Genomic DNA, 24,536 nt, shown 5'->3' with positions numbered 1-24,536 from the left:
CTAGAACAGAACTAGAACAGAACTAGAACAGAACTAGAACAGAACTAGAACAGAACTAGAACAGAACTAGAACAGAACTAGAACAGAACAGAACAGAACTAGAACAGAACTAGAACAGAACTAGAACAGAATTAGAACAGAACTAGAACAGAACTAGAACAGAACTAGAACAGAACTAGAACAGAACTAGAACAGAACTAGAACAGAACTAGAACAGAACTAGAACAGAACTAGAACAGAACTAGAACAGAACTAGAACAGAACTAGAACAGAACTAGAACAGAACTAGAACAGAACTAGAACAGAACTAGAACAGAACTAGAACAGAACTACACCAGAACTGGAACAAAACTAGAACAGAACTAGAACAGAACTAGAACAGAACTAGAACAGAACTAGAACAGAACTAGAACAGAACTAGAATAGAACTAGAACAGAACCTAGAACAGAACTAGAACAGAACTAGAACAGAACTAGAACAGAACTAGAACTAGAACAGAACTAGAACAGAACTAGAACAGAACTAGAACAGAACTAGAACAGAACTAGAACAGAACTAGAACAGAACTAGAACAGAACTAGAACAGAACTAGAACAGAACTAGAACAGAAATAGAACAGAACTAGAACAGAACTAGAACAGAACTAGAACAGAACTAGAACAGAACTAGAATAGAACTAGAATAGAACTAGAACAGAACTAGAACAGAACTAGAACAGAACTAGAACAGAACTAGAACAGAACTAGAACAGAACTAGAACAGAACTAGAACAGAACTAGAACAGAACTAGAACAGAACTAGAACAGAACTAGAACAGAACTAGAACAGAACTAGAACAGAACTAGAACAGAACTAGAACAGAACTAGAACAGAACTAGAACAGAACTAGAACAGAACTAGAACAGAACTAGAACAGAACTAGAACAGAACTAGAACAGAACTAGAACAGAACTAGAACAGAACTAGAACAGAACTAGAACAGAACTAGAACAGAACTAGAACAGAACTAGAACAGAACTAGAACAGAACTAGAACAGAACTAGAACAGAACTAGAACAGAACTAGAACAGAACTAGAACAGAACTAGAACAGAACTAGAACAGAACTAGAACAGAACTAGAACAGAACTAGAACAGAACTAGAACAGAACTAGAACAGAACTAGAACAGAACTAGAACAGAACTAGAACAGAACTAGAACAGAACTAGAACAGAACTAGAACAGAACTAGAACAGAACTAGAACAGAACTAGAACAGAACTAGAACAGAACTAGAACAGAACTAGAACAGAACTAGAACAGAACTAGAACAGAACTAGAACAGAACTAGAACAGAACTAGAACAGAACTAGAACAGAACTAGAACAGAACTAGAACAGAACTAGAACAGAACTAGAACAGAACTAGAACAGAACTAGAACAGAACTAGAACAGAACTAGAACAGAACTAGAACAGAACTAGAACAGAACTTGAACAGAACTAGAACAGAACTAGAACTGAACTAGAACTGAACTGGAACTGAACTAGAACTGAACTAGAACTGAACTAGAACTGAACTAGAACTGAACTAGAACTGAACTAGAACTAGAACTGAACTAAAACTGAACTAGAACTGAACTAGAACTGAACTAGAAGTGAACTAGAACTCAACTAGAACAGAACTAGAACAGAACTAGAACTGAACTAGAACTAGAACTAGAACAGAACTAGAACAGAACTAGAACAGAACTAGAACTGAACTAGAACTAGAACAGAACTGGAACAGAACTTGAACAGAACTAGAACAGAACTAGAACTGAACTAGAACTAAACTATAACTTAAATGAACTGAACTGTAGCGGAACAGAACTAGTATTGATCGAGAATTGATCTTGAACTGAACTGGAACTAAACTAGAACAATGTACGCTATTTGTTACTATTATTCTGTCCTTTAGTGCATTCTCATTTTTTTTAAAGTAAAATGTTAAAAAAAAAACTTGAATATATACAAGTATGTCTGTCGATCTTTATATATAAACACATAAAAAAGTCAAAAGCTGGAAGCCTTAGTATTACAAAGTATTGGTAGTAAAACCATATAATAAAACATGCTCTAATATAAACAGACTTAGACTTGTAGTTGCAAAATCCAATGGAACAAAAGATAGTACCTAACCAACGAATATTTAATGAACTACTTTAAATAATAGGATTTAAGGGATTAACAATTTAAATTAAAAACTAGGCATTTAAAAATAACACTAAATACTAGAAGTAGGAAAATATTAGTTAACAATTTTATAAAAAACTGCACGTTTTCATTTTGTTCAAAACTTTTTTTTGTAATTTATTGAACATCTTAACAATTTGTTTGACAATGATTATAATAAAGACTTTCATTCGACATAAGGTTTATATATCACTATTTGAAAGGTCATATGTCACAAACGTCTTGACCAACTATCATATACAAACAGCACCCTCATCTGGGATTGGAAAAAAAGCTTAGAGGAAAAACAAACAAGTTCAACTAAAAGAGAAAAAAAAAACACATGACGTGAAAAGACTTCAAATTAAAAATGAAGTATGAACAAAAAACCAGGAAAAAATATATAAAAATCTATATTAAAAAGTTATAGAAACTATTGTAACATATGTATAGGGGATGTAAGGATATGTGAGTGAGTGTGTGTGTGTTAAAATCCTTAGAAACATATGTATGTGTAGTAAAACATACATCAATAATGTTTGTGTTTATCTCAGCTTTGGTTACTAATACTTAAATTGAAAAGAACAAAAACAAAATCACAAAGTTTTTTTTTTTGTGTTTGCTAAATTATCAACAAGAAGAAAAAAGGTAAAGAAAAATATAAAAACAAACTAAATAGGAACATATGACCAGTTATATAGTTGAAAAGACTTTGGTCACTGAGTTTTTTTATATTGGAACTGTTGTCTCTGCTACTGAGAGCTAAAAGGATAATAAAACATGTTGTAATGAGCCTTGTTCAACATCATATCAATAAAGTTTTCTTCTTCATTGAGTTTTTTAGTTTTTTTTATGTCTTTAATATATTATCCTTTAAAAAAGGAGTGAAAGAGGGAGAGAGAGAGAAGTAATCTTAGAATAAACATTGTCATTTGACTTCAATAAAACGCCACAGCAAACAGAGTAAGAAAAAACATTAAAAAACAAGAATGGAAAGAGAGGGTGAAGACATCAAACTCATCATCAATTTCACACACAGACACATAAACCTCTCTTTAAACGCTCTTCAACTAGAAAAGTCAACACATAGACACATAAAATCGTAATCAATGACGACAATAAGTTTAGATAATAAAAATAATGTCTTTCAATATAAATAATTTTGTTACTGTCTCTCTCTGGTGCTCTTCTCTCCCTCTGGCGATCCTCTCCCTATCTCTAAGGATCCACAATGAAATTCTTTTGTATTTCTAGCCGCTTGTCGCTAATCTCCCCCATTACAATCAGACTTTTGTAAAATATTAACAAGACAAGAACTAAAAAGGATGTTGAACATATATAGCAACAACAAAAGTAACATCACTCTATCGCATGTTGCACGTCAACATTATTGACAATTGAATTATATGCTACAAACACAAGTACAGCAATGATTTCGAAAACCTTGTAAAACGGTTTAATGTGATAAAACGTTATATTATGAACAACTAGAAAATAAAAACAACAATTTATTTGTTAAGATTTATTGTTGCTGTTACAACTTGTTACAACAAAAGGAGCTTTAACGTCAGTGAAAGATACACAAGATTCCAGATAACACATTGACCAATAATATGTTTTTGAAATTTTTTTCTTCTTAAAGGACATATTTTCTTTTTTTTCGGTGAAATAATCTAAAATTGAACATCGATAAATGGGGAGAAGGAATTATTGAAACATAGGGTTAAATTTTGAAGAAATTTTGGTAAAAGAAATTTTTCGTTAACTTATCAAAAAAGAGGTAAAATAGTAAAATATTAAAATGATTTAGTTTTTGAACTAAAACAGAACTAGAACAGAAATAGAACAGAACTAGAGCAGAACTAGAACAGAACTAGAACAGAACTAGAACAGTACTAGAACAGAACTAGAACAGAACTAGAACAGAACTAGATCAGAACTAGAACAAACTAGACCAGAACTAGAACAGAACTAGAACAGAACTAGAACAGAACTAGAACAGAACTAGAACAGAACTAGAACAGAACTAGAACAGAACTAGAACAGAACTAGAACAGAACTAGAACAGAACTAGAACAGAACTAGAACAGAACTAGAACAGAACTAGAACAGAACTAGAACAGACAGAACTAGAACTAGAACAGAACTAGAACAGAACTAGAACAGAACTAGAACAGAACTAGAACTAGAACAGAACTAGAACAGAACTAGAACAGAACTAGAACAGAACTAGAACAGAACTAGAACAGAACTAGAACAGAACTAGAACAGAACTAGAACAGAACTAGAACAGAACTAGAACAGAACTAGAACAGAACTAGAACAGAACTAGAACAGAACTAGAACAGAACTAGAACAGAACTAGAACAGAACTAGAACAGAACTAGAACAGAACTAGAACAGAACTAGAACAGAACTAGAAACTAGAACTAGAACTAGAAACTAGAACAGAACTAGAAACAGAACTAGAACAGAACTAGAACAGAACTAGAACAGAACTAGAACAGAACTAGAACAGAACTAGAACAGAACTAGAACAGAACTAGAACAGAACTAGAACAGAACTAGAACAGAACTAGAACAGAATAGAACAGAACTAGAACAGAACTAGAACAGAACTAGAACAGAACTAGAACAGAACTAGAACAGAACTAGAACAGAACTAGAACAGAACTAGAACAGAACTAGAACAGAACTAGAACAGAACTAGAACAGAACTAGAACAGAACTAGAACAGAACTAGAACAGAACTAGAACAGAACTAGAACAGAACTAGAACAGAACTAGAACAGATCTAGAACAGAACTAGAACAGAACTAGAACAGAACTAGAACAGAACCTAGAACAGAACTAGAACAAACCTAGAAGCAGAACTAGAGCAGAACTAGAACAGAACTAGAACAGAACTAGAACAGAACTAGAACAAACTAGAACAGAACTAGAACAGAACTAGAACAGAACTAGAACAGAACTAGAACAGAACTAGAACAGAACTAGAACAGAACTAGAACAGACTAGAACAGAACTAGAACAGAACTAGAACAGAACTAGAACAGAACTAGAACAATAGAACAGAACTAGAACAGAACTAGAACAGAACTAGAACAGAACTAGAACAGAACTAGAACAGAACTAGAACAGAACTAGAACAGAACTAGAACAGAACTAGAACAGAACTAGAACAGAACTAGAACAGAACTAGAACAGAACTAGAACAGAACTAGAACAGAACTAGAACAGAACTAGAACAGAACTAGAACAGAACTAGAACAGAACTAGAACAGAACTAGAACAGAACTAGAACAGAACTAGAACAGAACTAGAACAGAACTAGAACGGATCTGGGACCGAAAAAGAACAGAATTAGAAATGAACTAGCTCTTAATTTGAATTAAAACGAATTAAATTTGTAAATGAAATATGTATTAGAAAATTCTTAAGTTTTTATACTAAACACTAAAGTAAAAATATGTTTAATAAAAAACTAGTGGTGTCCGAATAAATCTCTGGGGGGGAATGAATGGTAGTTAAAACCTTTCGAAGTAAATTACTTTTTACCGTATTGCTTTTTTTTGAAACAACAATAAATTTAAATAATTTTTTTATAAATTCCTGTCATTTCTAAAATGTTTCCCCGGGGATAAATATTTTTTTGGTAAGCCTTTAATAAAAAAAACACACAAAACGTTTAAAATATTAGTCAACAAATTTTCTAACTATTTAATACTGGTATTTGAAATTTAAACCATTTGCAAATTTTTGAAACGATTTTCTTTTTTTTTTTAATTTTTCACAATTTAAATACAAATACTTTAAAATCTAGGAGGGTTGAGAGCAGGTATACAGCACTATACTAAGGCTATAAGTATGGTAGCGATTCCTATTTGCTGAGCAACAGTTACCGTTTTAATATGTATTTTTGTTTGGTCATAAAAGCACTGTCATTTTTCATGCAAAAGGAAAACAAAAATGGCAAAAAAAAAAAAATAAAATTGAAAATGAAAAATATAGAAAAAATTCAGAAACTCAAACACACTCACATAGAGAATATTGTTTCTCCACATATGGAAGCACTTACATTTATTACTTTGTTCATGCCATGGCTTTTGTACTGTTGTTGTCTACTTTTAGGAGCAGAGTATGTGTGTGTGTGTTTTTTTCCTTTTTCTCATTTTCACTTATACACATACAAACAAACAAATATATATATTTTTTATATTGCCCCATCATCAGACTCATATACAAGCATATACATACATACATACATTTGAAAAGAGATTTGTTTAAATGTAGAGGAGGAGATGGTTTTTTTTTCGTAAACAGGAAATATGGAATTTTTATTTTGCTACCACATATTCACTAGCGGTAAAGGCAATTTTAACAACTTGAAAAAGGAGTGTTTGTTCTGTAGCGGAGAAAAAGCTATCATTTTATTTCAAACAGAAAAAAAAAATATTAACAAAAAGCTAGCAGCACTTTCATTGATTTAATGAATAATGTTTAAGCAATTATTTTAATGAATTTCCTTTATATGTTTTTGTTAATAAAACATTTTATTAGAAAATATAACCAAAACTACTGAATGACCATTATATTAATGATATTTTCTAAATATTTTCCTACTTTTGTTGTAACAACTTTCCTTTGACCTTTTCTTTTCATACCCTTTCCTTTAAAATTAAGTCATATTACAGTGTGTTTTTTTAATGTTTTTAACTGTTTTAGTTGTTTGGCATTATTTCAATATTTATTTTATTTTCGTTTTTTTTTTATAATTTTTCTCATTTTGTAAATTACAAGACTTTTTAATATTTTGGCTCATTTATCTTTTTGTTTTATGGATTTATTTTTTTGTTATTTTACTATCAAAACATTAAGCTTTTTGTTTTTTGAGTTAAATACAACAATCATAAGTTTAACCTAAAAACTCTACAATTTAAAGGGGTTTAACTGAAATATAACTGAAAATGCATAAATATATATAATCTAAACTATAAAGTAATCTATAACCTAGACTATAAACTGAACTATAGTCTAGATTATAAACTGATATATAATAGATCTATAGTAAGTAGACTGATCTATAGAGAAGACTATAGACTGATCTATAGTGAAGACTATAGACTGATCTATAGTGAAGTCTATAGACTGATCTATAGAGAAGACTATAGACTGATCTATAGTCAAGACAATAGACTGATCTATAGTCAAGACAATAGACTGATCAATAGTCCAGACTATAGATTTATCTATAGTCCAGACTATAGACTGATCTATAGTCCAGACTATAGACTGATCTATAGTCCAGACTATAGACTGATCTATAGTTCAGACTATAGACTGATCTATAGTCAAGACTATAGACTGACCTATAGGCAGGACTATAGACTGATATATAGTCCAGACTATAGACTGATCTATAGTCCAGATTGTAGACTGATCTATAGCCCAGAATATAGACTGATCTATAGTCCGGACTCTGGACTGATCTATAGTCCAGACTATAAACTGATCTATGGTCCTGACTATAGACTGATCTATGGTCCTGACTATAGACTGATCTATGGTCCAGACTATAGACTGATCTATAGGAATGACCATGGACTGCGCTATAGTCAAGACCATGGACTGATCTATAGTCAATACTATAGACTGATCTATAGATAAGACTATAAACTGAGCTATAGTAAAAATTATAGACTGATCTATACTCAAAACTATAGACTGATCTATAGTCCAGACTATATACTGATCTATAGTCCAGGCTATAGACTGATCTATAGTCCAGACCATAGACTGATCTATAGTCAAGACTATAGACTAATCTACTTCAAGAGTATAAACTGAACTATAGTCATGATTATAGACTGATCTATAATCAAGACTATAAACTGATGTATAGTCAAGAATATAGACTGATCTATAGTCAAGAATATAGACTGATCTATAATCAAGACTGCAGACTGATCTATAGTCAAGACTATAGACTGATCTATAGTCCAGACTGTAGACTGATCTATAGTCCAGACTATAGACAGATCTATAGTCCAGATTACAGACTGATCTATAGTCCAGACTATAGACTGATCTGTAGTCTAGACTATAGACTGATGTATGGTCCAGACTATAGACTGACCTATGGTCCAGACTATAGACTGATCTATGGTCCAGACTATAGACTGATCTATTGTCCAGACTATAGACTGAGGCAAGACCATAGACTGATCTTAGGCAAGACCATAGACTGATATTGGGCAAGACCATAGACTGATCTTTAGGCTGGACTTTAGACTGATCTATAGGCGATATACTGGTCTATAGGAAAGACAATAGACTAATCTATAGTCCAGACTATACACTGGTCTATAGTCAAGACTATTGACAAATCTATAGTCAAGACTATAGACAATTCTATAGTCGAGACTATAGGCAAATCCATAGTCAAGACTATAGGCAAATCTATAGTCAAGACTATAGGTAAATGTATAGTCCTGACTTTGGACAAATCTATAGTCAAGACTACAGACAAATCTATGGTCAAGACTATAGACCAATCTATAGTCAAGACTATAGACAAATCTATAGTCAGGACTGATCTATATTCAAGACTATAGACTGATCTATATTCAAGACTATAGACAAATCTATAGTCAAGACTTTAGACTGATCTATAGTCAAGACTATAGACAAATCTGTAGTCAAGACTATATACAAATCTGTAGTCAAGACTGTAGGCAAATCTATAGTCAAGACGGTAGAAAAATCTATAGTTAAGACTATAGACATATATATAGTTAAGACTATAGACATATCTATAGTCAAGACTATATACAAATCTATAGTCAAGAGTATAGACCAATCTATAGTCAAGACTATAGACAAATCTACGGTCAAGACTATAGACAAATCTATAATCAAGACTACAGACAAATCTATAGTCAAGACTATGGACTAGTTTTTAGACCACATGTAGTCTATCATCGTACATATTGACTTTTTTCTAGTCAAGTTTATAGATTGGTCTTACCCAAGAATATGGATTACAATTAAAACCCTTAAGTCGCGTCCAGATTTTATACTTTATTTCAAAATTCAAAAGATGTCCAAAATTGTTATTTTAAAAATCTTTATGCTATCATTTATAAATATTGTGGAAAAGAATTTTAAAATAATCGAAATTCTTTATAACTAATGCTCATATAATCTCACATATACATACATACAACTTATTACTTGATAAACATGCTAAAAAGTAAAATTTATTGTATAGCATACTTTGAGGATAATATTAAAGAAAAAACATCCTTTACATATAACAATGCAGTTTATAAACTCTCTCTTCCACTTTAACAACTGACTTACTGAAGGACCGACTGACTGAGTGAATGACAAATAGACAGTGTGACTGTCTTTTCATATACATAAATAAAATAAATCTTGTGCCAAATTTTTTGGACTAAAAAAGCAGTAAAAAATGTTAGTACTTTTCCAATAGTTTGTTTTGTTTAGCCCCATACTCTTGGTTTTTTTCACCCAATCTCTTTAATATAGAGGAGGTCTTTTACTATGCTCTTTTATATGGCTTATGATATTTTGTGTTTGTTTTCTATATATGTGTGTGTGTAAATGTAATATAATGTATGTGTGTGTATGTATATTTTTAATACTCTTTGTCCTCATTATTATCGTATTGTAACGATTATGGTTTTTATTATTCTGTTTGTGTTGTAGTTTTCTAGGCGCCACTATTCTGTTGTTATAGCAACAACAACAACAACAATAATATTAGTCAGTCATTCAGTTGGTTCTTTTTCATATTTTTCTATGTACTTTTCAACTTATCACCACCACCATTACCACCACTACCTCATCACGAATTGCTAGTTTAAGGGGCTTGGGGTTTGGGTGCTGTTGTGTTAGCCCGGCCTTTTGTATTCCGTTTTAGTAAATGATTGGCAAATTTAAACAAAATCTGTTTTAGAACCTTTTTTTTGTTGTTGATTCTTTTGCAGTATTTACTTTGTAAGTTTAATTTGAATTTGATGACGTTTCTAACAGTTTTTTTAACTAATGTTTCTTTTTTTTACTTCTGAGTGAGTGATTTGTTATAATTTTTTTTATTTATTATTCCGTTTTTGTTGTTTTACCTTCAGTGACTTCATACTGGCATAATTAATCAATAAAAATTTTATATTTATGACTTAATCCAAATAGAGAATATGAAAATAAGTACGAGATTTTGTTAAAAAGAAAAAAAAAACTAAATTAATTGTCTGTATAAAATTATTTAGAAATTGTAGATTTTTCATAAACTTCAATATTTTATAATGAAATCTGTTGGATTTATAAAGGAATTGAAATGAAAAGACGAGTCCACAGTCTTGACTATAGTCAAGTTTATAGTAAATAGTCTGGACTATAGACAAATTACAGTCTGGACCATATACAACTCTAAAGTCATTACATCTGGACTATAGATAACTCTATAATCTGGACTATAGGCAACTCTATAGTGCGGACTACAGAAAACTCAATAATCTGGACTATGGACTTGGTACGACTAGTCTTAACTCTGGACAATAAAGCATTCTTGACTTCAGATTTGTCTGTAGTCTTGACTTTAGTTTTGTTTATAGTCTTGACTATAGATTAGTCTTAAATCTTGACTATAGATTAGTCTAAAGTCTTGACTATAGATTAGTCTAAAGTCTCGACTATAGATTAGTCTATAGTCTTGACTAAAGATTAGTCCATAGTCTGGACTATATATTAGTCTAAAGTCTTGACTATAGATTAGTATATAGTCTTGACTAAAGATTAGTCCATAGTCTGGACTATAGATTAGTCTATAGTCTTGACTATAGTCTTGCCTAAAGTCTTGACTATAGTCTTGCCTATAGATTAGTCCATAGACTTGACAATAGATTAGTATATAATCCAATAGACCAGTCTTGAATTTAGTTTTTCTATAGTCTTGACTATAGATTAGCCTATAGTCTATAGATTAGTCCATAGACTTGACTACATATTATATATTAGTCTATAGTCTTGACTACAGTTGGGTCTATCATCTTGACTATAGATTAGTTTATAGTCTTGACTATAGATTAGTCCATAGACTTGACTATAGATTAGTCTATAATCTTCACTATAGATCCGTCTATAGTCTTAACTATAGATCCGCCTATAGTCTTGACTATAGATCCGCCTATAGTCTTGACTATAGATCAGTCTACAGTCTTGACTATATATTAGTCTATATTCTTGACTAGTCTATAGTCTTGACTATAAATCCCTTTATATTCTTCACTACAGATTAGTCTATAGTCTTGACTACAGATCAGTCTATAGTCTTGACTATAGATCAGTCTATAGTCTTGACTATAGATCAGTCTACAGTCTTGACCATAGATCAGTCTATAGTCTTGACTAGAGATCAGTCTACAGTCTTGACTATATATTAGTCTATATTCTTGACTAGTCTATAGTCTTGACTATAAATCCCTTTATATTCTTCACTACAGATTAGTCTATAGTCTTGACTACAGATCAGTCTATAGTCTTGACTATACATCAGTCTATAGTCTTGACTATAGATCAGTCTACAGTCTTGACCATAGATTAGTCTATAGTCTTGACTAGAGATCAGTCTACATTCTTTACTAGTCTATAGTCTTGACTATAAATCACATTATATTCTTGACTACAGATTAGTCTATAGTCTTGAGTACAGATCAGTCTATAGTCTTGGCTATAGATCAGTCTATAGCCTTGACTATAGATCAGCCTATAGTCTTGAATATAGATCAGCCTATAGTCTTGACTATAGATCAGTCTATAGTCTTGACTATAGATCAGTCTATGGTATTGACTATAGTCTTCACTATAGATCAGTCTATAGTCTTGACTATAGATCAATCTATAGCCTTGACTATAGATCAGTCTATATTCTTGACTGTAGAACAGTCTATAGTCTTGACTATAGATCAGTCTATAGTCTTGACTGTAGATCAGTCTATAGTCCTGACTATTATAAGCCTTAAAATTGTTCTTATTAAATTTAAACTGAATATTATATTAATAAATATTTAAAGACATTATTGAAGACTTTTACTTTTTATTTTAATAATAATAATATTTTCCCTTAACTTTCGCTTCAAATATTTGCTTAAAACACCCTTATAAATATATGCCCTTAACTTGACCATTTACCCTAAATATTTAAATTTGTTAAAATATTCCACAAATTTCTTATTTTACAACAAAAAAATTTAAACGAAAAATGAAAAAAAAAATATTTGACATGATTTTGTGACTGTATTAAACAGGAACCAGCTTCCTGTTGTTATTTGAACAAAACGAGGCATATAGAATTACATTTTCAACATATTGCACAAATTATGCAGATTAAAGGGTCAGCTGGCGGCAAGAATGGAAAAAAAAACTAAACTATAGTAGACAATTTAAATAGAACTTCCTTAAATCAAGGAATAAAGGTAGAAGAAAAAAAATTTAATTTAAACTTATATTTATGTATGTATAGGCAGTTGGACAAGACAGCACCTGGTTTAGCGGGCTGGTAAGCTGAGATGTTAAACAATAATATGAAAAATATGTTAAACATAGAAAATTCAAGGATATACAACTGTTTGACTACCCTCCTTTACACTGTTGCTTAAATGGACATAATGAGTAAAACGAAGAGGGCCACAAAACAATATTATTATTATTGTTATAGATGTGGCATCTTCATCTTCAACCTCAACATTAACGTCTACGTCCTTGTTGTCCACATCGTCATCATCATCAACAGCCTCAGGAATTGCTTTAGTTTGTTTTAAAGCAGCTTTAGCTTAATGTGTAGTTAGGTTTTCTTATAAATTGTCCTTCTTAGTAGAGAAATGGCAGCTTGTTTTTTTTTATGTTCCCCCTTTATTGTATTCTATTCTTATTTCTGTTGTTGTTGTTGTTTTTGCCTTAATGTCCATTGTTTACATTTAGGGCCGTTTTTCGTTTAGGGCAAGATAAAACAAAAAAAGGAATGTGAAGGAGAGCTATAGAAAAGTAATACAATCTATAATATATTATATGAAAAGGTAGGGGAGTTTTAAATTGAAATTTACATAAAAATCAAATTTATATATTTTAAAAATGTATTTGGTTTCTGTATTATAATTTTTTTTTCTCTTCTTCATCATTGTTCATTCTTACTTATAAATTTTAGCTTAAGATTCTTTTGGGTTTTCTTGTTAAAGCAAAAAAAAAAAAAAATGAAAAGATGACAGTAGGAAATTTTCCGATGAACTTAGATACCAAGGGCAGCAGACTGAGCAGCCCTTGGAAACAGACTACAAACATTCGTTAACTTTTTTATTTAAGATTTTTTAACAAAATTGTTGCCCTTAAATGAAATTTACTAAGTTTTTTATATAAATTTAGCAATTTCTTGCTTATTTACCCAATTTTACTTAAAATTTACATTGTTGACATCATGTAAACAATTTCTATGTCGTTAATTTTTAGACAAACTTAAATTTAGTTTATTAAATGTAGCTTTTTAACGCTATTTACCTGAAATAATGAATTCTTTACATTGTTTACATAATGTCAACAATTAAAAAAACTCAATTTTTTTAAAACTGATTTGTTTTTAAGGCTGATAAGTGCTTAAAATTAAATTTTTTTATTTGTTTACATTATTTACCTCATGTAAACAATGTAAAATACCCCAAAACTTGCAATTTTCTTAAAATTTAAGAAGACCATTATAGAAATTTATTGAATTAGAGCTTATTTACCCCATTTTACTTAAAATTTACATTGTTGACATTATGTAAACAATTCCTAAATCGTTCATTTTGGTCAAAAATCAATTTTGTTTATAAAATATAGTCTTTATAGGTTGTTTACCTGAAATAATGAATTCTTTACATTGTTTACATAATGTCAACAATTAAAAAACTGAACTTTTTAAGTCCGATTTTAACCCTAAAAAAGCCAGGAAATTTTAATTTTTTAATTGTTTACATTATTTACCTTATGTAAACAATGTAAAATACCCCAAAATTTGGCAAATTCTTAAATAAAAAATCAAGTTTTTATAATATTTAAGAACTTTATTTTATAGAAATTTAGTAATTTTCAGTTTATTTACCCAATTTTACCCAAAATTTACATTGTTGACATCATGTAAACAATTTTTAAATCGTTTATTATTGGCTAAAAACCAATTTTGTTTATTAAATATAGTCATTATAGGTTATTTAACTGTAATAATGAATTCTTTACATTGATTACATAATGTCAACAATTGAAAAACTGAACTTTTTAAAGTCCGATTTGTATTTTAACCCTAAAAAGTGTTTAAAATTTAAATTTTTTAATTATTTACATTATTTACCTCATGTAAACAATGTAAAATACTCCAAAATTTCGACGTTCTTAACTCAAAAATCAGGTTTTAATTTAATAATGTTTTTATATAAATTTAGCCATTTTAGGCTTATTTACCCAATTTTACTTATAGTTTACATTGTTGACATCATGTAAACAATTCCTAAATCTTTAATTTTTGATCAAAAATCATTTTTATTTATTAAATGTTGTTTTTATAGGTTATTTACCTGCAATACGGAATTCTTTACATTGTTTACATAATGTCAACAATTAAAAAACTGAACTGTTTTAAGTCCAATTTGTATTTTAACCCTAAAAAAAGTTTGGTATTTTAATTTTTTAATTATTTACATTATTTACCTCATGTAAACAATGTAAAACAATCCAAAATTTGCAATTTACTTAAACAAAAAATCATATTTTTCTAAAATTTAAGAAGTTTTTTATAGAAATTTAGTAATTTTATGCTTATTTACCCAATTTTACTTAAAATTTACATTGTTGACATAAGGTAAACAATTAAAAATTAAAGATTTTTGATGAAATTTTTAATTTACTTTATTATATTAGGGTTTTAAATGTAATTTTTGGGGAAAAAATCATACTTTACATTGTTTACATTATGTCAACAATTGAAAAACTGTTGAATTTTTAAAGTTTTATATATTTTAATAACTATCTAAGGCAATTACTTAAAATTTTGCCTTTATTAACATTATTTACCTCATGTCAATAATGTAAAAAAAAACTCATGCTTTAACAAGTAAATTTTACCACTGGGTCTACTTTATCATTTCTATTGTTGATTTCTTCTTATAAATTTCAAACTAAACCGACCATGTACGTGTACATACTCAAGAGTGGCCGACTGGCGGGCTGTCTTTGGAAAAAGACATCCTTACTCATACATGTATGTATATCATTATATGTGTAAAAGTTTACATATGTATGTATAACAATTCCTTTTCAATATTTTTCTTCTTTTTTTTCAGACAAATGTATTGTTAGAAAATTGTTTGTCCAGTAGTTTCCGTTTTCTTTTGTATTTTTCAAACTGTAGAGAGTAACATCAGTATATACATAATATAAATATTGTGCCATATAATACTTATAGTATATAGACAGTAGAGATTTCTTTCTACATATAGATTTACATATTTACATACATATGTATAAGTATATATAAGACCACTATAAGAATTTAATGGTTTTTTAACAAGAGAGAAAAAGAACGAAAAAAAAACCTAGAAATATTTGATAACAATGGTATAATGAAAATGGAGTAGTAGTGTGTGTAGTAATTTCTAGGAAGGAATTATAATAAACAAGTACTACATACTTTATGGTATTAGAATGTTTTTTTCATCTTTTTTTATGTTAATACAAAGCTGTTTGAATAAATATATTGATAATTTAATAAATTTATACATATGGTTGGTTAAGGGATAGTAGATTTTTTATAGAAAATAGTTACAAGTTTGTAAAAGATATAGCTAATCTTATATGTATATAAAAGTTTACTTTATGTATATGAAGAAAACCATGTCAAATCTATTTAAATTTGCAAGATTTTTAAGCAAAAACATCAATTAAAACATAAATTTTCTAAGTTTAGGGATATTTACAAAATTTTATAATTAATTTACATTGTTGACATAAGGTAAACTAAGTAAAAATAATGTAAATTTCATGAACATTTTATATATTTCAATAAATTTGATATATAAATGTGATTTACCTGAAATATAACATTGTTTACATTGTTTACATCATGTCATTAATTGAAAATTTTCTTAATTTTTAAGCCTTATTCGTTTTTGATAACAAAAAGAATTGAATAATTCAAGTGTCGGTGTTTTTGACATTGTTGACATAATGTAAACAATATAAAATTTCTTAAAACGTAAACATATTTTAACAAAAACATCATGATTTGACTAAATTCTAAAGGTTTCTTATAAAAATTTAGCAATTTTAAACATATTTATTCCATATTTACCCTATATTACCTATAATTTACATTGTTGACATAATGTAAACAATATAAAAAGAATGAATTTCTTATAAATAACCAGTTTTATTCATTGTTAATACTAAAAAAATCAAATATTTTAAAAATCAACATTTTTTTACATTGTTGACATAATGTAAACAATGTAAAATTTCTTAAAACAACATATTTTAACAAAAACATCATGGTTTGATTAAATTCTAAAGTTATCTTATACAAATTTAGCAATTTTAAGCATATTTACCCCATATTACCTATAATTTACATTGTTGACATAATGTAAACAATATAAAAAACAATGTAATTCTTATAAACAACTAAAATACTTTAATAAATTTTATATTTACCCGAAATTATATAAGCACTTTTTTGTTACAAAAAAGTGCTTATAAAAACAATTTTGTTATTTGTTTACATTATCGACATGGTGTAAACAATAACAAATCGCCTTAAATTTTTCATATCTAAACATTCTATTTCTAATTTTTAAAGTTCTTTATAAAAATTTAGTAATTTAATGCTTATTTACCCAATTTTACCCATAATTTACATTGTTGACATAATGTAAACAATTAAAAAATAATGTGGATTTTACAAATAATTGAATTTTCTTTCTTTTTCTAGAATTTTGTAGTTTAATGTCCAGTTAGCTGTAAAAAATCATTCTTTACATTGTTTACTTCGTGTAGACTAGGTAAAATTCTGTAAAACATTAAATTTTTTAAAATAAAACTAAAGGTTTGTTAATAAAAACAAAGTATTTGCAATAGTTAAAGTATTTTTATTGTTATTACCCCATTTTACCCAAACTTTACATTGTTGACATAGTGTAAACAATTAAAAAAATAATGTAGTTTTTATAGGCAAATCATTTTATTTAAAAAATTCTTTACATTGTTTACATAATGTCAACAATTAGAAAAATCAAAAATTCTTAAAGCTTTATTAAATTTTAATAGTAAAATTTTAATTATTTGCATATTTATTATTCTTTACATTGTTTACCTGGTGTAAACAATGTAAAATTCTATAAAATTTAAAAAATTTTAAAGTAAAATTTTTGGTTTAGTAAAATAAACAAAGTATCTTTTATATTTGAGGTAATTTTATACATATTTACCCCATTTTACTCAAACTTTACATTGTTGACATAATGTAAACAACACAAAAATGATGAATATTTTATAAACATTTGATTTCTGTCATTTAATGTTAATTTTATTGCAAACTTATTTAGTTTTAATACTAAAATTGAAAAATTTTCAAATTTACTCTATTGTTTACATTATTTACCTCATGTAAACAATTCAATAAATCCTTTAGTTTTACGAATTTTAAAGAATTTGAAAGTCTTAAGTCAAACTTCTAAACTTTTTCTCATCAATTTTCTCATTATGTACGATATGACACTAAATAAAACCAGTTCATTCTTTTAAACAAAAATTTAATCTTCCGAAATAAATTTCTAATAAAAGTAAAAGAACATAAAATTAAGAACAAAAAGAAAACTTTCAATAATCGATAATTTAGGTGTAACCGTAACAGAATTTTAAAACACAAAGTTTTTTTGTGTTCTTGATATGATTTCTTTTATGCCGAAAGTTTTGCTAAAAAAACCTAAGTGTGTATGAGTGTGTAAGTTTGTATATTTAGTGGTATTGTTGACAGCAATTTGACAGCAGTCAAGCGTGCCAGCAGCAAATTAAACAACTTTTTTATATATTATACTTCTACATACATAATATTATACTTTTGGTATAAAAAAACAATAGAAATAACAACAACAAAATAACATACAATTCTTAGTGAATTATATAGCCAAAGTATAAAAGCAGCTAAAGTGTTTACACTACACAAACACATTCCTAACTGGGACTCCGTAACTCTTCTCACACTTACTTATTAATAGTCTTACAATGGCACCCTTTTTTCTATGCTATGCTTTTCCCCTTTTAACACGGTTGCCATAACAATTTGTTATGTATCCTTTTTTTTAAATAAAAAGTACGCTCACACTTACACATTTTAACGCAAAATTGTAAATGAAAAAAAAAGGTCTGTCGTCGTTTTTTTTTTTTTTTTGTTTTCTTATAAGAGTTCAAATTGCAGAAAATAGAAGAAAAAGGGATGACACTTTACAGTTAACAAAAAAATAATATTTAGAAAATAAAATCTTTGACAATAAGAACAAAAATAAAGGATACGTTAGGATAACAATACATATATACTGTTAGAATAAGTGTAAGATAGAGGAGATAAGAAAAATAGCAAAAAAACTAATCAAATAAGAATAAAAGGAGAAGAAATGGATAATTTACATGGTTTACCTAATGTCAACAATTGTAAAATTTAAAATTGTCTTTGAATTAAAACTTAGAAATAAGGAAAAATTATATTTTGCTATTGTTTACATTAGTTACACCATGTAAACAATATCAAATGATACTGAAAATGCAATATTTTTAAAGCGAAAATCCTAGATTTGTTATAAAAAGATACAAATTTAAGGTTTTTTAAATAAATTAATTGATTTTACCCAGTTTTACCCTTACTTTACATTGTTGACATAATGTCAAAAACTGTAAAATATAGATATTTTAAAGCAAATTTAAGTTATTTTATTAAAATGTGAATTTTTAGATATTTTACATGGAAAAAATCATTCTTTACATTGTTTACCTAATGTCAACAATAAGAAAAATTAAAAATTTTAAACACAAATTTGTTTTAATAACTAAAAATAAGAACTTTTCAACATTTAACAATTGTTTACATTATTTACCTTATGTAAACAATGTCAAATTTCATAGATTTTTTAATTTTTTAAAGAAACTAAGAAGGAATTGTAGTAAAAATCTAATAATTTCAAGATTTGTAACACATTTGTAGATATTTACCTAATTTTACTCATACTTTACATTGTTGACATAATGTCAAAAAGTGTAAAACATAAATTTATTAAAGCAAAATGCATTTGTTTTAATGAAATACGAATTTTTAGCTATTTTACAAGGAAAAAGTCATTCTTTATATTGTTTACTTAATGTCAACAATTGGTAAAATTAACAATTTTAGACTCAAATTCACTTTTATAAGTTAAAAAAGTGCATTTGTTTCATGGAAATGCAAAATTTTAGTTATTTTACATAATAAAAGTTATTGTTTACATTGTTTACCTAATGTCAACAATTAGAAATATTAAGAATTTTAAGTAAAAATTTGTTTTAATTACTAAAAAATAACAACTTTTCGCAATTTAACAATTGGTTACATTGTTAACCTCAAGTAAACAATGTATAAGCCCATTATTTACATTGTTGACATAATGTCAAATATTTTAAAAAATGTTGCCATTTACCCAAAAACCATATTTGTTAACTTAATTATATAATTTTCTGGACTTTTCGTAATTCTTTACATTGTTTACCTTATGTAAACAATTCAAAATCTTGTAAAGTTTTAAGAATTTTATACAAAAACTTCTCGATTTTTAAGCTAAAAAGAAATCTAACATTTTCCAATCCAAAATTTTCTAATTTAACGTAATTTACATTGTTTACCCAATTTTTTACATTGTTTACATAATGTAAAAAATTTTTAAAAATTTTAACTTTTGTTATAAAATTTCATAGTTTAACTAAATATTAACTAATTTTCATAATTTTTCATTCTTTACATTGTTTACCTCAAATGTAAACAATTGAAAATCTTGTAAATTTTATAGAATTTTAAGAAAATTTTCGTGGATTCTTTTCAAAAAAACAAAAACTTTAAAGATTTTTATAAACTTTTTATAGATTTCTAGTTATTTACTTAATATAATACATATTTTACATTGTTGACCTAATGTCAAAAAGCCATTTTAACAACGAAACTAAATTTTCCTTATTTTACCTCATGTAAACTATTACAAATCTTGAAGATTTGTCAAGTTTTTAGGAAAGTAATAAAAAGATTTTATTTCTTTACTAATTGAGCATCCTATTACTGTGCTATTTTTGTGGCCACAATTATTTTACACACACAATTTATACTATAAAAATAAAAAGCATAATAATAAAGAAAAATAAAATAACGTAAAAAACAAATTTGTTTATTATGCTCTTTTTTGAACTGTCTGTCTGTCTTGTCTAACTGTTGGTTGTTTGGTCTCGTATAACTGACATTCTTTACTTTATACACCAGTTACCTCTTACCCTTCAATTCGCCTCTCCTTTACCTTTAAAAATATATATTTGTTAGAATAACCAACACAATAGTATTTTTTTTTTGAGTTTTTTTCTTACTTCTACAAGTGCAGATGAATTTGTAGCAGCAATAGTAGAATGAATGTTAGACAAAGCACAATTTGAACTTGAGCATATCATATTATCATCATATCCCTAATGGGATACCTTAAGGTATATATCAGGATATGTTGTAAACACACAAGTGCATGTGTGTGTTTTTTACACACATACTTATATACCACACAATAATGTAATATATTTTAAAGACAAAATACTTTTTGTATTGTGTTGACAATATCTCGAGGATTATGCCCAAAAAAAATATAATAATAAAAAGAAAACACTCGAGGAAATAATTTAGAAAGAGCTAAACGAATACACAAATTATGGGAACATTTTCAACACAATTATCTATAAAGAAGTTGTTGTTAGAAAATAGTCTCATCTACAGTGCAGTTTGTTATATAGTCCAGACTATAGTTTAGTCTATAGTCCAGACTGTAGTTTAGTCTATAGTCAGGACTACAGTTTAGTCTATAGTCCAGACTATAGTCTAGTCAATAGTCCAGACTATAGTTAGTCTATAGTCCAGACTATAGTTTAGTCTATAGTTCACACTATAGTTTATTCTATAGTCCAGACTATAGTTCAGTCTATAGTCCAGACTATAGTCTAGTTTATAGTCCAGGCTATACTCTAGTCTATAGTCCAGACTATAGTCTAGTCTATAGTCCAGATTATAGACTAGTCTATAGTCCAGACTATAGTCTAGTCCATAGTCCAGATTATAGTCTAGTCTATAGTCTAGTCTACAGTCCAGACTATATAGCCCAGATTACAGTCTAGTCTATAGTCCAGACTATAGTCTAGTTTATAGTCCATCGACTATAGTCTAGTTTATAATCCATATAGTCTAGTTTATAGTCCATAGCCTATAGTCCAGTTTATGGTCCAGACTATATTCTTGTTTATAGTCCAGACTATAATCTAGTCTATAGGGCAGACTATAGTCTAGTCTATAGTTCAGCCTATTGTCTGGTATATAGTCCAACTATAGTTTAGTCTATAGTCCAGACTATAGTTTAGTATATAGTCCAGATTATAGTCTAGTGTATAGTCCAGATTATAGTCTAGTGTATAGTCCAGACTATAGTATAGTCTATAGTCCAGACTATAGTTTAGTCTATAGTCCAGACTATAGTTTAGTCTATAGTCCATTCTATAGTCTAGTTTACAGTCCAGACTATAATCTAGTCTATAATCTAGACTAAATTCTAGTCTATAGTCCAGATTGTAGTCTAGTGTAGTCCGGACTATAGTCTAGTCAATAGTCCAGACTATAGTCTGGTCTATAGTTCAGACTATATAGCCCAGATTATAGTCTAGTCTATAGTCCAGACTATAGTTTAGTCTATAGTCCAGACTATAGTTTAGTCTATAGTCCAGACTATAGTTTAGTCTATAATCCAGACTATAGTTTAGTCTATAGTCCAGACTATAGTTTAGTCTATAGTCCAGCCTATAGTTTAGTCTATAGTCCAGACTATAGTTTAGTCTATAGTCCAGACTATAGTTTAGTCTATAGTGCAGACTATAGTTTAGTCTATAGTCCAGACTATAGGTTAGTCTATAGTCCAGACTATAGTTTAGTCTATAGTCCAGATTGTAGTCTAGTCTATAGTCCAGACTGTAGTCTAGTTTATAGTCCAGACTATTATCTAGTCTATAGTCCAGACTATAGTCTACTCTATAGTCCAGCGACTATAGTTTAGTCTATAGTCCAGACTATAGTCTTGTTTGTAGTACAAACTTTAGTCTAGTCTATAGTCCAGACTATAATCTAGTCTATAGACTATTGTATAGTCTAGTCCATAGTCCAGACTATAGTCTAGTCTATATCTCAAACTATACTATAGTCCATAGTCCAAACTGTAATCTAGTCTGTAGTATAGACTATAGTATAGTCTATAGCCTAGACTATTGCCTAGATAATAGACTAAAATATGGTCCAGTCTATAGGCTAGAATATGGTCTAGTCTATAGTCCAAATTATAGTCAAGTTCATAGCCCAAACTTTAGTCTAGTCTATAATCAAGACAATAGTTTGGTCTATATTCCAAACTATTATCTAGCCTATAGTCAGCATATGATCTAGTCTATAGTCCAAGCTATAATTTAGTCTATAGTCGATATAATAGTCTACTCTATAGTCGAGACAATAGTCTATTGTCTAGACTATAGTCTAGTCTATAGTACAGGCTTTAGTTTAGACTTCAATCTTAAAAGATTTCTCACTATATATGAGTTTTCTTCTAGAGGAACTGATTTTCTACAGCTCGATCAAATAGTTTTTTAAAATTGTTTTACTTACAGCCGAATACATTTGTTAAAAATGGATTTTTAATTAAATATTTTTGTTTAAATTACCTGAAAATAGAAAAAAGAAAAACAGAACTTTAATATTTAATTTTTTACAAATTTGACTCTAAAAATAATTGTGATATTTGAAAACAGATATAAATGTAAAATAAAGAATAAATGGTAAATTTATTAACTAAACCTTAGTAGTATTTGCTACGGATATGAGAAACAAAATGGACTAACTCAGGAATAAAGTTCTTTAGTATTACCTTCTAATGTTCAAGGAAGTTGCTGATAAGCAAAATGGTGTAACTCTGGAATACAAATATTTTCATAAAGTATTTCAAAGGATGTTTAAAGAAGCTGCTGAGAAACAAAATGGAGTAACTTATGAACGTTTAATATGGCATAAAGTTCCATTTTCTGTATAAAAACTTGAATTATCAACTTTTTCTGAGTGTTTCTTTAACACTCATCTACAAGTATAAAAAACCAAGCATTTTTCTAAGCAAGACCTCAAGTCAAGTGTTTTTACAGGTGTATATAAATATGTTGAATGTACCAAGTTTATGGGAATTTATATATTCATACTCCTACAAATCCCCCCCGAACATGAATGTGTAGAAGAAATAACTAAACATTTTTATAACAATAAAGTTAACCTTTTCACCTTTTTCATATTAGACAATAAATTCATAAGTTTTAGCTTTTAAACCAAATACATATAAACACATACACACACACACACATACAAAGACAACTTGCTATACATAAAAAAGTAACTTCTATTCTTTGCTTTTTTCACAACAGAACATGTTTTGTGTGCAAATGTGTGTGTTTTTTTGTTTGAAATGAAAATCCTTAAAGGTTGTCACTATTTGGGATATAAGGATATAAATTTTATTAAATGCTATATTATTGTATTTGTTGTAATACGTTTTCTTTTCGTGTATAATTTATGATAATTGTAATTGTTTAGTTTTTTTTTATTCATTCCTATCTCGTAAAACGCGTGAGTAACTTGATGGCTGTGTTCACACTAGCAGGAAGCAACAAACATTTCAAAGTCCTCTTCACCATCATCATCATCGGAGTCATGACTCCATTGTATGTTGAAATGGTGTTAATTTATGTTAATTCTTAAAGTGCGTGCGTATCACTACTAAATGCTGCACCCTTTTTTTAGAAAATTTTATTTTTATGTTGCTGTTGAGTAGATGATGGAAAAGAAGACCATTAAATGGTTGTAAAAGACGTGTGTCCTGTGTCAGGATAATTTCTGTGTTTTGTTTGGTGTGAATGTTTTTTAAGCAAACAAATTAATAGAAATTTAAATATGTTTTCATTT

General features: G+C 28.4%; 1 protein-coding gene across 15 annotated transcripts in view; it reads right to left on the bottom strand.

Moving 5' to 3' along the window:
- The window catches only part of LOC119607745 (GATA zinc finger domain-containing protein 14), a 158,847-nt gene that overhangs the window by 77,640 nt on the left and 56,671 nt on the right, over positions 1-24,536 (bottom strand). Inside the window, exon 1 of one of the 15 annotated variants that reach the window (XM_037961840.1) lies at positions 23,199-23,251. The exons of the other annotated variants lie outside the window; for them this stretch is intronic. The gene's annotated coding sequence lies outside the window, so the exon portion shown is untranslated. Of the gene's footprint in view, positions 1-23,198; positions 23,252-24,536 lie in introns of those variants that run through there. 15 annotated transcript variants of the gene reach the window in all.

This window comes from Lucilia sericata, unplaced genomic scaffold (genome assembly GCF_015586225.1).
Source record: "Lucilia sericata isolate MDLA Ls3-8-SP2 unplaced genomic scaffold, ASM1558622v1 Contig000743F_arrow, whole genome shotgun sequence".
Taxonomy (NCBI): Eukaryota; Metazoa; Arthropoda; class Insecta; order Diptera; family Calliphoridae; genus Lucilia; species Lucilia sericata.
This window is presented reverse-complemented; position numbering and strand designations above follow the sequence as displayed.